Here is a 2,384-nt window from a genome sequence, read left to right as displayed (position 1 = left end):
ACCGGTCTGTATGTGGGATCCGAACCCTCGGCGGGAGCGCCGCCGCGCTTCCCAAGCGGCGCACTATCCAGTGCGCCACCGGGCTGGCCCCAAGGTTTGGTTTTTAAGAAGAATAATTTTGGCAATGTGAAGGATGGATCAAAGAGAAGCAAGACTGGTGACAGGGAGACCTACTGGCTACTGCATATACAGTGTATATTCTAGCCTAGTTCAAGTTCCTTCTTGTCCATGAAACCTGACTGGTCCAGCTCTGACAGGCTACTCTCCCCCTACCCTCCCAATCAATCTCTGTAACAGTCACAGCCTGCAGGACTACATCATTTAACACAACCTTAGGCACCTGGCAGGTGCTCGAATATTTCCTGAAGAAGTATTTAATCATTCATGTAATTATTACTCCTCTCATGCTGTAGAACCTCCACTTTTAACATGTCCAGACAGCAGTCACAAAAGACAACTGGGCCCGAGGAAGCCATCACAGAAGGAGACAACCCACTGCATTCTTGACGGTTTTCACTTGCACCTCTAATTCCTTTACTTGTTTCCCATCTGGCTTCCCTAATGGCCAGTCCAGCCTCCTCTCCCTATTTCATTCTTTCCTTCCTTTTTATTTCTATCCACCTGCTTATCTTAATGGCCACAGATCTACAAAATAAACTCGTTAAAGGTGAGGAGAAAAAAACCTTAAAAATTCACTCATGTTTGTAAGCCACCTTACTGAATTTCTTTTAACTAACCTTATTTAGGTCAATATCACAGAGCCAAAGGTGTTAGAAGAGTTATGTTTTCATTTGATTTAGGTATTTTATTGCTTGAATATTTATGTTATGTGCAAACATCTAACATATTTACCTTTCAGATAGTGATTAAAAATACAGCATAAGCTTCCAAAAAATATACTTGCTTAAAAAAATTAGTGTTTATCTAATACTTTTCTTGGACATTTTAAAATGTCACATGTAATTAATCCTCTCATAATTTTCATAACAACACTGTGGGGTGAAAATTACTGTTACCTTCGGAGAGTAAGTGAAAAAATTGATAAACAATGTGGAAATTTTACAAATTTTCTACTGAGCAGTACTTCTCCAAACTTCTCTGTTCCTCTTATTACCTTAACAACAGAACCAGGGAACCACTTACCCCAACTATTCTCCTCCCATTTATCCCTATAAAACGTAAACACACACCACAGCGGGATGGAAAGCATTACTATTCTGTAATAACGCCTCAGTGAGGTGATAGCTGTCACTGTTTCAAGTCTTCAGAGTTATTAATACAGCAACTGTACAACTAGAGTTACCAAGCGGGAACTCATCGCCTGCTCCTCCTCTAATTCACCAAAGCTGCCAGGCAGGGTCACCATAAGGTGGGCTGTACTCCAGGGCAGTGCTGAAGAACACCAGGAAGCAAGATTCCCAGAGCTCCTATAGAGTGGGCCAAACCTCCAATCGCCCCATTACTTCCGAACCTCCAAAATGCTACCTCAATTATCAGAGAGCACAACAAACGATCTAGGGGGGAAGAGATATAAGGGGGAGGAAGAAAAGTATTATTAAAACAGTTTAGTGTAAAAGAAAAGGGGATAAGAGAAGTACCTGAAAACTGATAGACAAGGGAGAGATCGGCATACGGTAGGATTGGTCAAGGAAGGTTTTGGAAGAGGTACCTTGAATAATGATGAAATTTTGCTTAATTTCAGCAAAAGGCCAAATTTACAAAAGTTAAACTTAATGTTGCCTTATGTTTCGAGGCTTAGAAAAAAATACAGAAGCATCGTCTCCTAAGCTTTGAAGAGTTCGCCAAAAAGTAACTAACCTGGATTTTTCTTACGTAAAACGAAGACTCAGCCATGAGTTCCAAATGACCCTACACAAACACACTGCAGAAGATCGTTTAAAAATAGAATACACGAAACGACCAGAAGAAACTACCCCGGAAGCGGGCTGAGCTATCTGCTCGAAGCCAGCTTTTCGTTCTTAGAGACAAGCTATTCTTCCCCAAACCAAATCTCTCGAACCACAGCAATAAGAATTAAGTTCTGATACGTCATTTGTTCCATCTCTGCTTTCTCCCCACCTCACCCCCGAAATTATAAAAACTGTGAAATTCTCGTTGGAAGACATCAGACAAGGACCGGTGCTCACGACACGAGCGACCTGCGGAGGCAGGCGGCGTGGTGGGAAGGGGCCCCGGGGCTGTCCTGCCCGGCAGCGCCTAAGCTACCAGGACGGAGCTTTCCGGGGGGCGACATGCGGACCCAGGCTGCCCCAGCCAGCCGCGCCGGACTTCTGTCTGGGCCGGGAACACGGCGCAGCCGGGGCGCCCGACTGCGGGCCCTCGGCCACCCCACGGCCCCGGCACCCGGACGCCGCCGGGTGCCT

The 2,384-nt window shown here is 45.1% G+C and overlaps 1 protein-coding gene across 4 annotated transcripts in view; it reads right to left on the bottom strand.

The window, feature by feature from the left end:
- Positions 1-2,384, bottom strand: part of TPP2 (tripeptidyl peptidase II) — a 72,269-nt gene that overhangs the window by 69,364 nt on the left and 521 nt on the right. The window lies entirely within an intron of this gene.

Source organism: Galeopterus variegatus, unplaced genomic scaffold (assembly GCF_000696425.1).
Source record: "Galeopterus variegatus unplaced genomic scaffold, G_variegatus-3.0.2 Scaffold8, whole genome shotgun sequence".
NCBI lineage: Eukaryota > Metazoa > Chordata > Mammalia > Dermoptera > Cynocephalidae > Galeopterus > Galeopterus variegatus.
Note: the sequence above shows the minus strand (reverse complement) of the source record. Positions and strands in the feature narration are given on the sequence as shown.